Genomic DNA, 12,631 nt, shown 5'->3' on the forward strand with positions numbered 1-12,631 from the left:
AGAATGGTAATTATTGTTTTCCTGAAGTTATATGGTAATTATAGCTTTCAGGAAGTTTTCTTCCATTTCTCACCCTCCTCCTTTTCCTCTGAGTTTCCTTTTTGCTGTTGTTTTAATCTTTCTTTCAGAGCTTTTCCTTAACTCGATGTTCATATTTAAGAGTGAGATGCTAAACAGGTGATTGAAAGTTCCTTTCAATTCACAAAAGTTCACGAAAGGGTTTGGGGTGATAAGACAGACGTTTCTGGGGTCCCTCACATTTTGTGCCTCCAGATCCTTTTTCCAGGGGTCTGCCAGTTTCTCTGGAGTGGGATCCCCCAGTTTCCTTTCTGTGGAGTACAGGCTCAGTGTTCCTCGAGCAGACATTCATTTCAAAGTCCGTTTTTAGCACATGGCATCTTTTCTGTCCTCGGCTTTGCCTGACATTCTGAGGTCAGCACTTCTCTTCAGAAAATGAACTTCGTGTCTATCTGGTTGGGTGAGGGGTGGGCATCTGGGTTGGTGGGGGCAGAGGAGTATCTAGGCTTCTAACTGTTCCTTACTTGGATTTTCAGCCTAACCTGTTTTCTGCTCCATCTCCCACCTCAGAGATTCCCCAGCTTCCACATCCTGAGTTTTTCCTGGTTCTGAGGCTAGAATTAGCTTCTTTCTTGTCCATCAGCCTTCTGCTCCACAGGGCCAGACTTCAGTTTCTCAGCTCTGGTAAGTCAATTACTAACCACCCGTCCACTTTCCATATTTCAGAATTTGGCTCACGTCGACCTGTGTTGACTCTTTTCCAGTACTCTTTGCCCTGTAGGATTTATTTATGATTTTTTATCTCTTTGTTATCATTTTGATGAGATTTGGGGAAGGAGCAGAAATAAATGAGGGATGTGCATTTAATCTGCTGAGTTTAACCGTATCCTCAATTTTTTTTTTAGTCTTTTCTTTTGTATGTTCTGCTTTTTATGATTTAAGAATTCTGCCATCCTCTATCTTAAATATATTCTCCTACAATTTTTCCTAATCATTTTCAAGTTTTGTTTTTCATGTAGTTTGTATTCTTTTGCTGTGGGTGGTGGTAGTAGCAGTAGTACTTTGTCGCTCAGTCCGACTCTTTGCGACCCCGTGGACTGTAGCCTACCAGGCTCCTCCCTCCATGGGATTCTCCAGGCAAGAGTACTGGAGTGGGTTGCCATTGCTGTGGATGGAAATTCTGAATCTAACTGTATTATTTTCATATAATTGGTTGTAACCTTACCATGAAAAATACACCATTTTCTCCCTAATCTCTAATGCCTTCACTACTATTTTAAATGTTTTCATAAATACTTGGGACTGTTTCTAAGCTTTCTACTTTATCCTATTAATCTATTGGTCTTATTTGAACTAGAATTGTTCTATAAATATATTGATGCTTTTCTTTAGATCTTTACTTTTCCATATTACTTTTAGGATTATTTTGTCAAATTCTATAAAATAGATCATTTAGGGATTTTAGTTGTAATAGTAAATGCATAGGTTAATATGAGAAGAATGTACATGTTTATAATTTTGAGGTTTGCCATTTTATAAAAGTGATATATTTCACCATTCAGGCAGACCTTTTATGTCCTGAAATCCAGGACATAAGCATTTTGTTATTTTCTTGCACATATTTTATTACATTTATTTCCCAGGTAATGCATACTTTTATTGCTAATAATGACATATTTTTCCACTATATTTTAAAATTAAAAATGGCTGGTTACAGAAACTCTGAATTTTTGCATACTGAACTTGATTCCAATAATCTTGCTAACCTCTTTTAGTAGTTCTAATATATTTGATGATTCTCTTTCTACATAGATAATCATATCATAAGTAGCAAATAAATAAATCATATCATAACAGATAGCATGTTTTTCTTTCTAATTTCAATAGCTCCTATTTCTTTTTTCTATTTCTTTGTCTTGGCTAGAACTTCCAATCCATTTTTTAATTGCAGAAGAGATAATAGTCATTCTTGTCTTTTCATTGATTATAATGGGAATACTTTTAAATTTCATCATTAATTGTAATGTTTGCTCTATATTTCTGGTAAATATCTCTTATGTTTACAAAGATTCTGGTGCTAGTTTTTCAAGAGATTTTTCTTTTTCCTATAAGTGATTACTAATTTTACCAAGCATTCAGTTTCAGTTTTAGTTCAGTTGCTCAGTCATGTCTGACCCTTTGTGACCCCTTGGACTGCAGCATGCCAGGCTTCCCAGTCCATCGCCAACTCCTGGAGCTTGCTCAAACTCATGTCCATCGAGTTGGTGATGCCATCCAACCACCTCATCCTCTGTCATCCCCTTCTCCTCCCATCTTCAATCTTTCCTAGATCAGGGTCTTTTCCAATGAGTCAGTTCTTCATATCAGGTGACCAAAATATTGTAGTTTCAGCTTCAGTATCAGTCCTTCCAATCAGTCCTACCAAACATTATTTTTTATCTATTGAGATGAGCATTCACTTTCTTTTTTTCTATTTTTATAAACTTTTAAACTGCTAATAGTGTATAATATATCAATAGATTTTCAGATTTTGACCATCACAGAATTGGCCCTTTTCTGCACTGTTAGAGTCAATATGCTAATTTTTTCATCTAGGTTCATAAGTACATTTAGTCTAATTTTCTTTTCTTTTTATTTCTTTCTTTTCTTTTTTATTTACCATTTTTATTGTCCAATTTTGATATTAATATTCTACCAATCTGATTTTATTGTTTATAAACTTGAGTTTCTGGATATACTTAATTTGAGTAAAAGCAGGTATGTGTGTGGGGGAGACAGGTTGTTTTACTGCCTTTTAAAATGTCTGAAGTATCTGTTCAATTCAATAAAGTAGATATTTTAAGTTGGAAGAATGTATATTTTTCATGGAACTCAATGAATTGATTTTCATTTTGAATGAGAAAAGTATGGCTTGCTTTTACTTTTCCCAAATTGACGCACTAGCAAAATAGAACTGCTCACCACTGCAGGCTTGCAAATACTCAGTTGGAAATGAAAGAATACAATGAATCATCCAGGTGTTTCCAAATGTCTTTTTAGAGTTGTTATGGTTTGATCAGGTAGATGCAGCCTATGCTAGGCAAGCTGTTCTTTATCTGGGATGATCCAAGTGGGAAATATATTCCACAGAAGTTTCCTACGTAAATCCTGTATTTTTAGTGTCATTTACAAATGACTTCTGGAAAAAGTGAATATTATTATCCCATGACAGAGATTGGCAACATATATCTCTTTTCTTTCTTTTTATTCCCTTTCTTTTTTTATTCCTGTTTACTTTTTTAAAAGTAAAAGGACAATGAAAAAAGAATTTTTCTATGTCCTGGTGTATATTACATGAAATTTGTTAAATTATTCTTCCAACTACGTAGTTCCTGCACAATAAGTCTATTTTCAAATACACAAAATAGGCTGAATGATCGTTCATCTACAAAACCCTGGACTCAGAATTTATCTAGGGAAACATACGTCTCTTTTCTAAAGACATAATCCAAAAATATTTAGCCATTTATCTCCTAAAAACCATGCAAAATGCATGTCCTTTCCATGTTTCCTGCTGATAATACTTTCCCCATTTGTAGCACAAATTTTCTTTCCTCTGGAAAGCTGGTACTTATTTTATTCATAGATGGTAAATTATGCCCTGATCCTGCTCAACCAAAGGGTATTACTCAAACAAGCAGGGAGAATGCTGCTTAGGATATAATCAGCGGTGGCCATGGAAAGCAGCACATCGAAACAGGCCTCACTGAGTTACAGTCATACTGCCTGGAGATCACAGGCACCAAGTCTCTCTGGACACAGGTCCTATCTTCACATAAACTTCACAGCCGAGATGTTTTCAGAGCTCAGGGATGCCTGCCCCACCAAGTGTTCAAGCTCAGCAGTTTACCAGACTGCGGAGTGTTAGTCTATCTTTACAACCTGTCCCCAGCAGCCCAAACTGGTTATGTTCCCAAAGTTTATTTCCAAATCATTTCATTGGGATCAGAGAGCATTTTCCCATAGGAACAACTTTTATAAACAGTGGTGTTCCACAAATGCCTGGTTGAGCCACAGCGTACTTGAAATGCAGCAGTGACTGTCCTATTCCCACAAGCCGTTATTTATTCTACTTCCCTGGGAAAGTGCATTCTGGGTTTCAACTTGGGATGCCTGGAGCTCACCTCTCCCTCCGCCTGGCAGCCTTTGCTGTAGATTGTTTTTTTTTTAGGCTGTGCTGCAGTAGCAGTTGGAAAGAGGGGACAGAGTAGCCTTTCCCCTAAAAAGGTGAGTGTAGGTTGACAGAGATGCCACTGGGTAACTTAGTGCTTTGGAACTGAGGAAGGAAGCCACCGATGGGGCTCAGTCACTTCTCTAGTCTTCTGAGGGAGGCAAAATGGGCAGGGACTTTCTCCTAAGTAGAACTCATTTCTAATTCGGATCTTCCTAAATAGGAAAAAGGCTTATACAAGTTATACCTAAGATTTTTGAAGACCATGCTTCTGGGCTTGTAATTAGCCAGGGAAAATATTTTAACTCCTTCTGGTCAGTAATGGAACAGTCTCCAAACACAGAGCAATAATGAATGAGGCAGAAATGTAGCACCTAGCCCCAGCACCTGGCTCACAATCTCTTGTTACTAAATTGAGTACTGATTGACTGAATAAATTCTGTATTGAGATGTACAAGACCACAGGATATATATAGACACAGGCTAGTTAATTGCAATTCAGCATCTCCTAATTCTGACGCTCTCCCAGCACACATCCTACCAAGGAAGAGCAGTTTGGAGTACTTTCAAGAAGACGCCAGGATGTCAGCGTCATCTCTGGGCATATGCATCCATCTACAGCAGCTCCAAAGCAGGTGCTAGGTCCCTTCACACCCTCTCTATTGTGCAGTTTCCAGCAATATCTCTGTCGCCATATCGGAGTAAACAGAGGGGAGAGGGAAGGAGAGAGAAAGGAGGTGTGGAAAACCAAAGAGGATAGCCAAGTCTATAGGACCCTGCCTGGATGAATTTCTGGCAGCATACTTATTCTACTAAAAAAAAGACTTGCCTTTTTTTTTTTGATTAGTTGTTTTTATAGCACATATTTTAGGAGGCTGGTCCTCTTTCAGTTTAAATTTTAGCCTGTACGTTGGACCTGGGTCCTAGCCATTTCAGGCTTTAAAATTGCATACACAATTAAATTCCATTTTGTATGTACAACTCCTTTTAAAAGAAATAGGCTATCAAAACTCTTTCCATTAAAAAGCTTTTCCCAGCCCCCACCCCAGTAAACGTACAGACTGTTAAGTTTAAGTTTCATGGACCGTGCTTTCTTTTTAAAGCTCCATTTGTGTTCTACAAGACAGCCTCTTTCTCCAAGATTAACATTTCTTATGATTGTTCCTGACAATGGATTCACTTCCAGAGGCCCTGCTAAGGATAACCAAAAAAGGGCATGTAGCAGGCTGGTTTTGGCAGCCTGCACGCAGTTTCAGAGCTTTTTAGGTCTTGGTTTTTTCTGATGAGTGATTTCCTGAGCATGCCTAGGGAATGACAGGCATCTCCACAGGCAGGCTGCATCCACCTCGGCTGGGGTGTCGTCATTGGCTGCCTATTAGAAAAACTACAGGACAATGCATACCACCGATGCCGACTGTAAACATAGGGGATATGTGTTCACTTAGCATGGACTTCTGGGAGGGGCCAAGGAAGGGCGGTCTGGAGTTTTATTGAATAGAGCAGTGTGTATTAGGCTGCCTGCCTGCCTGCCCTCTTGCTGTGCTCCTGCTTAAAGAAATCAGTCCTTCCTTTCCGACTTAGTCCCCGGGAAGAAGTTCACCCTACGAGGTAAGGCACAGAGGGCTTTCTTTTAATCTCCTCCAGAGAGCGTGGGGGCTTTCTCTGGGTTTCAGTCAGCATTCCTGGGCAAGGTAGCTGGAGATGCGAGATTATAAAAGTCAATAAACCACGCAAATGCTCGGGATTGGGATTTGCTGCCCTGCAGATGTTCCTGGAAGACAAACAGGATGAGATTTGAAGTTTTGTTCTTAGAGTCAGGATGAGAGGAGAGATTATAGAGAGACTTATATTCAGGGACCACTGGCAACTTTGATAAGATAGCCTTTTGTTCAGGAGTGCCCTGGGGATTATACCCGATTGCCATAGACCAGTGTCAATAGCCATGCAGTGCCTGTTTGCTCATGCCAGCCGTCTCTCCTGCATCTTTTATTATCAGAAATTTAAAGAGGTTTTGCTTTAAAAGCAACAATAACTTTCTAGGTGGATAAGAAGCCAAAAGTGACCATTTTTAATCAAACGTATTTACATTTTATTCCGCTATCAGTGTTTAAGACTTGACTTCTAGAGCTGCAAGGAGATAAGGTCGGGGGTGGGGGGAAGAAGAGCACTGTCATTTAGCATGGGCTGGGTTAATGTAGCTGATCTGCTATTTGCCCAGACAGAAGATGCCTCCCGTGATCTGTTTCCTATAAAACCTAATAATGAGAGAATGCATGTGCTAGTGGGTGTGTTTTTAGAAATCACATTTCACATCTGACCAAACTATTTCTCAAGAAATCCTATTTTCTGTTTGAAAGCATGCCTGAGTGTCACTGGAGAATTTGAAAAAGGTGTAGGTTGCAAGTTTGTTCTGGGAAGGGAGGGAGCAGGCTTTCATTTCAAGATAGTCAGACATATTGGGGCATCTTAAACAGTAGTACAAGGCAGCTAGCTGGTAGTAGCCTGGAACTCCTTTTAGAAAGAGATGATTGTAAAGGGTAGGGAAATTTTAGTGGCAATACATGGTCAAAAAAAAAAAAAAAGAGTGAGAACAAAGTACTTGGTATGCATGGATCCCATCTGTTAATCAGACTATGCAAATGGACTTGTGAGCTGGAATAGTGAAATCCTTCTAATGTGTTTGGCAAAACCAGATGTGGATGTCAAGAACTTAAGCGAAGACTAGGTGCTATGGGGCAAGAAAGGCAAATCTGAGCATTGTTTTCAAAAATAAACCTGGATATTAAAGGTTTCCAGTTCCAAATGACTGACTCGATTTTATTTTATTCCATGAATAGAGGTGGTTTTGTGTTGAGATTCATTAAATAATCTTCTATCTTCGTATTTAAAATTTTGAGGATAATTTTCTTGAGAATGCTTCCCTCTCCTTCTAGAAGTGATATATGAGAACAGAATTCCCTGTGAGTTTCTCTTCCTGGAACAGTTCTGAGTAAGTGTGAAAGAAATGCTGCAGGCAAAGCTATAGTTTGATTATTGTCATTCCCTCGAAGAGATCAAGTTCCAAACTCTTTTCACAGTGTTTTTAATGTCAATCAAAATATGGAGAGCAGTTTCTTTCTCAATTGCTCTCTAAACCATGTAGGGAATGTAAGTTTGGGAGGAAATCTATAATCTTGGGATTTGAGGATAAATTCCATTTTGAAACCAACATCTCTGAATCCCTGACAGTTCAAACTTTGCTACCACCACTCTCTCCTGCCTTCCTCTTGTGCTCCCCACCCCCCAAAAAACCACAAAAATACTTTCTCAAAATAATGCTTCAAGTGTTCTACTCTACGTAGCGATGGAGCAAGGGGATTTGGGCACTATACTTTAGGTAGGACTTCAGGCCACTCTTTCTGCTACTTTTGTTGAATATTAGCTAGCACTCATCTCCCCAAATAGTAAAGCAAAGGAGCACAATGAAACCACAGTGCAAAAATTTTTGTTTGATTAAAATCATTTAATAAAAAGAAATACAATGGCAAAAAGGTGGACTAAAAAGTCACTAATGAAAAGTGATCTCAGCACACAGGAGGAACATACAATAAATTGATCCATAGGTGACATGCTGGGTTGTTTTCATTGTTCAAAACCAGCAGAATGTACAATTTAAATAATTCAGATCAAAAGACTGCTTTAAATAAACACACACTTCTTACACTGAAGAAAAGGTTCAAACTGAAGTTTAAAGGATTTAAATGAGATGCATATAAGTATTCCCTGACAGTGAGGCCATTAGCAGTTCTAATTGGCTCTTGTGACAGGCCTGAGGATCTGCTCTGGGGCAGATGGTACAGAGTGGTTCTGTACCTGGCCACATTTTCTGTTCTGATGAGTACAGTATACCCTTGTGCCTGCTCACTCAGTCGTGTCCTACTCTGCGACCCCATGGACTGTAGGCCACCAGGCTCCTCTGTCTATGGGATTTCCCAGGCAAGAGTACTGGAGTGGGTTGCCATTTCCTTCTCCAGTGGATCTTCCCAACCCAGGGATCAAACCCAGGTCCCCTGAGGCTCCTGCATTGGCAGGAGGGATTCTTTACCACTGAGCCCCCTGGAGAAGCCCTCAAAATGTACCTTAGTAGACGTTTTCTTAGGAACACACGTAGTTATCTCCCTTTGTCATTTCATGGTAGGATGGTTCCTGGTTAGTCATTCTTTAGTAAGACCAAAAAATGACCTGTGCATGGGCATGAGGAGGGACTGGCAGGTTCCCCATCTGCCTGCAGCCTGTCACATGTCTTGGAAATGTGGTAGGGTGAGGCCATGGGGCGGGGGGGTGGGGGGGGGGAACCAGGGAAAATGCTGACGGGGTGGTATGCAAATAGCATGGTAGGACTAAGGAGGAGGTTAGAAAGATGCTGCCAAAGAATTTTTAGACTTTAAAAAAGAATTTTCTGGGTAAATTCTCCCAGGGCCCCAAAATAGAAACATTTTCTCCTTACTGAAAGGCCTTCATCCATCAAGTTAATTCAAGTTTGATATTGGAGAAGTGCCCATAGGATTGGAGTAGTTGGTTAATTTAAAGAGATACTTGTAGCTCTGGCTTCACTCCTGAGAGTCAGTCTGAGTACTGGTTCTCCTATTTAAAAAGCCCAGAACTTTGAGGACAGTCATCAATCTTTGACCTCATCTGTGGAATGGGCCTTCTAATGCTTCTCCTACCTCCCACAGTAGTTAAGATGTGTGAATGAGATGAAGCTGTTTCCCCTTCTTCTCTATAGGCTGTACGCTCCACTGCCTTCAATTTGAGTCCTTTGGACATTATGCTCATTTTGGCTGGTATCTCCCCTTCTTATCTATTTTCCCTAATTATCTGCTCAATTCTTCCTCATATTTGAACACCTTAGAGTGATATCTGCTAGATCCTGGTTCTTTCTAAAACCCAGAACCCAGAGTTTAGGGAATACTGGTCCACCCCAGTGTTGACTAAACTTTGGCTTGCATAATCAGAGACCAGGACGACAAAAGTTTCAGGAATCGAATAAGATGGGTCATCAGTGGTGTGAGGCCATATCCAGGAACCAGGAAATCTGAAGATCCTGTTGAGTAGAAGACCAGTGACAAGGTGCTGACAACAGAAAGGCCTTGGTAAGTGAGGCAGTTTCTCTGCCCCCAGCCAAAAGCGCAGAACGAATCCCAGCATGTCAGGCCTGGGTCTTGTGAGGAGGCTGAGGTAATCGAGAGCGCCTGGCTGTGGTTCCTGTTGGTACTGAGACCAGAGCGAGCCGTGCACCTGGCCTCTCATCTCGGCTCGCTTCAGTCTTCAGCACCCCCAGCTGGGTCCCCTGTGACGGACCCTGCGTGGCATCCCTCACTTCCTACCCCAGGCCTCTGCCTCTACCAGTTTCTCTAGTTCTTCCATCCCCAGGCCAAACAAGGGGGCTTTCCTGATCCAACACAGACAGTTTACAGTGGCTGGGCTGTAGGGTGAGGCCCAGACAATAGCAGACGATCAAGCCTAGATATGCTCGAGATAGGGAAAGCCTCCTCACATTTTTAGCTCAAGGGAGAAGGGTGAGAGCAGACGCAGAGCAGTTTCTGTGTAAAGAGCCACTCTGCGGCTCACAGGCTGGCTGCTGGTGGATGAGTGTTGTGAGCAGAGGGGAAAAGGCAGGGGTCACGGGGTAGCGGTGAGGAAGGGGTGACGGGGCTGCCCCGTCAGCCGTCCTTCCTTGTGCTGCTGTTGTTGTTTTCTCATGGAAGCCTTTGAGAAACTGATAAAAACTCTAACCCCTCAAGGTCCACTGAGAACCCACTTTTCTGACTGACTTGTGAGAAACCCTTGAGCCGGTGGAGGTTGGGGTGGGGAGTGGGATAAAGTGTTGGTTCTCCCTGGAGACAAGAGTGAATGGCAGCAGAACACATGAGGAGGTGTCCTTCCTAGTTTCCCAGATTCTCTGGAAGGAGGACAGGATGGTGTAAATATATGCATATATAGGAGATTACCTCATATGCCTCCATTTCAAAGAAAACATCATCTCTAGAAAAGCAGTTTTCTGTGGAGAACTGAGGGGCTGAAGAATTCAGGAAAGGCTGCTGTTAAGCTCTTAAGTGTATGCTGAGAGCTTAGTGAAAGGATTGATAAGAATGGTTGAAAGAAAATGAATATTTGGGGGAATATTTTAGGAGAATTGGGTGTTCTTACTAAGCGCTCATTTTAGAACATGACCTTTCTTTAAAAAAATGTATGTGTACCACGGATGGCTAACTTGAAGATAAATTACTTTTTAATAATTTCCTGAGGCTTCTAACATGGTTTTGAAAATATATAGATGAAAGCACTTAACTGTAAGGAAGTCATCTCACTAGGAGGGTGATATATTAAGTAGGAATAGGTAGGTAGTTTCTTTTACCCTCACATGCAACATTCCCTCTTGGCTCAAGCTGGGGAACTGGGGAGATTTCACCTGTGTGCTAAAGAGAGGCAGGACCAGGGTGAGTCCCCCACCCCCACCAGAGACCCTAGGGCCAGAAGTACCCAGGACCTTCAGTCCGCTGGAGTCAGGAGGGTCTAAGCCACACAGATGTAAAATATACCAATGGGCTAACATGTGAATTACAGCCAGATAAGTAAAAGAAAAACAGCCAAAATCAGAAGTCAGACAGAGGTTAAAAACCAAGAGCTTGCTTAGCAAGGCAGTGTACAGACAGGTACAATAACATATGTGAGAACTCTTGGCACACTGCTTGGAACAAGTAGACCCTTATGTTAATAAGCTTCAGTAGCTTGAGTAAAGGGACAGAATGATAAGATACATGTGGAATAATAAAGGGATGGAATTTCAAGGAAACCCAAGGACAGAAGCCAAGATGGGACCAGAGTCCAAGGAGAATGGGCCTGCAGTCAAGGTGGGTCAAAGCAACCCAGCAGAGGTCCATGTGCTCCCATTAACATAACTCAGCTGCAGCACATATGAGTGCTGCTTTTTGTTGACCTGTGGACTGGGAAATTTTTTCTGCACTTCCTGGTTAAATTCTGAGGGAGAAAATGTGATTGGTTCAGCTAATAACTATTGTTTTTGGCAAATCCCTTAGGAAAATCAAGGGTTACTTGCATGCCTATGGATGAATTACCAGTGTGTCTGGCTGCAGTCGTCACCCCTGGGGAAAAATACAGCCCAGTGGGCAATTTTTTAGTTAGAAGAGAAAGTTAGGCATGGAAAGCAAATTAGCTGAAATGTCCAACAGCTGTCAATGAATATCATTTGAATTTTTATGTGACAGAATTTAGAGAGAATCAAACACCCACTGTCAGAGTCATACATTTCCTAGTGATCACTTCAGCATGGTCTGATGAACCAATCTTAAAGCAATTGGCCTGGAAGCTTGTACCATTGATAATTGAAAAGATAAGATTTATCCATTTTAGAAAGATTCCAAAGAAAACATGAGTATTTTCATATGAGTCATTTGTGTGATATGGCTCCCCACAAAATAAGGCAATCTTTAAAATTAAATATGCAATGACTTAGTAATGTTAATAAATAAAAATAACTATCAGTACATCTCTTAGGCCTTCCCTGTCTCAGCTGGTAAAGAATCCACCAGCAATGCAGGAGATCCTGGTTCGATTCCTGGGTTGGGAAGATCTGCTGGAGAAGGGATAGGCTACCCATTCCATTATTCTTGGGCTTCCCTTGTGGCTCAGCTGGTAAAGAGTCCTCCTGCAATGTGGGAAACCTGGGTTCAATCCCTGGGTTGGGAAGATCCCCTGGAAAAGGGAAAGGTTATCCACTCCAGTATTCTGGCCTGGAGAATCGCATGGACTATATAGTCCATGGAGTCACAAAGAGTCAGACAAGACTGAGCGACTTTCACACACACAGATCAATACATCTCAGTGTAAATCACAGTACTTAGTAAGTTAAATGCATAAAAGCTAATATACTCTTAGTAAACGTTTCAGTTTTTGGTAATGTTTGCAAGACAACAGTGCATGCTAAGTCAGTTCAGTCATGCCCACCTCTTTGCAACCCCGTGGACCATAGCTCGCCAGGCGCCTCTGTCCATGGGATTCTCCAGGCAAGAATACTGGAGTGAGTTGCTATGCCCTCCTCAAGGGGATCTTCTCAACCCAGGGACTGAATCTCTTATGTCTCCTGCGTTGGCAGGTGGGTTCTTTACCACTAGCACTACATGGGGAGCCCCACAAGACGGCAGAACTAAATATAAATGATTCATGGATTTTTAAAAGCTGGGCAAGGCCTTAGGAGTCATTTAGCCCAGGGGATGAGAATAATTTTTCATCTGTTGGCCAACTTTAAACAGTTGGTAGAGACCATCTGAAATACTCTGTGGAGAAGGATTCTGAGGCTGACGCTAAACTTCCTTTGGGCAATTAAATGCCGTCATTGATAGT

At 41.4% G+C, this 12,631-nt stretch overlaps 1 protein-coding gene across 5 annotated transcripts in view; it reads left to right on the forward strand.

Annotated features, from left to right (window-relative positions):
* CALD1 (caldesmon 1) overlaps window positions 1-12,631 on the forward strand; it is a 231,725-nt gene that overhangs the window by 19,366 nt on the left and 199,728 nt on the right. Inside the window, exon 1 of one of the 5 annotated variants that reach the window (XM_068972840.1) lies at window positions 5,725-5,836. The exons of 1 other annotated variant lie outside the window; for it this stretch is intronic. The gene's annotated coding sequence lies outside the window, so the exon portion shown is untranslated. Of the gene's footprint in view, window positions 1-5,724; window positions 5,837-12,631 lie in introns of those variants that run through there. 3 more of the 5 variants (XM_068972839.1, XM_068972844.1, XM_068972843.1) reach the window with 3 other exon arrangements.

This window comes from Capricornis sumatraensis, chromosome 5 (assembly GCF_032405125.1).
Source record: "Capricornis sumatraensis isolate serow.1 chromosome 5, serow.2, whole genome shotgun sequence".
Lineage (NCBI taxonomy): Eukaryota > Metazoa > Chordata > Mammalia > Artiodactyla > Bovidae > Capricornis > Capricornis sumatraensis.